Here is a 472-nt window from a genome sequence, read left to right as displayed (position 1 = left end):
CCTCTATGGGGCGTCCTGACCCCGCTATGGGGTGTCCTGAAGCTCTGTGGGGTGTCCCACCCCCTCTATGGGGCAGCCCTGTGCCTCTATGGGGCGTCCTGACCCCGCTATGGGGTGTCCTGACCCCTCTATGGGGCGTCCTGAAGCTCTGTGGGGTGTCCCACCCCCTCTATGGGGCAGCCCTGAGCCTCTATGGGGCATCCCACCCCTGCTATGGGGCGTCCTGACCCCGCTATGGGGTGTCCTGACCCCGCTATGGGGCGTCCTGACCCCGCTATGGGGTGACCCATCCCCTCTATGGGGCATCCCACCCCCTCTATGGGGCAGCCCTGAGCCTCTATGGGGCGTCCTGACCCCGCTATGGGGCGTCCTAAAGCTCTGTGGGGTGTCCCACCCCCTCTATGGGGCAGCCCTGTGCCTCTATGGGGCATCCTGACCCCGCTATGGGGCGTCCTAAAGTTCTGTGGGGTGT

The sequence above is a fragment of the Numida meleagris genome, unplaced genomic scaffold (assembly GCF_002078875.1).
Source record: "Numida meleagris isolate 19003 breed g44 Domestic line unplaced genomic scaffold, NumMel1.0 unplaced_Scaffold628, whole genome shotgun sequence".
Classification (NCBI taxonomy): Eukaryota; Metazoa; Chordata; class Aves; order Galliformes; family Numididae; genus Numida; species Numida meleagris.
Note: the sequence above shows the minus strand (reverse complement) of the source record.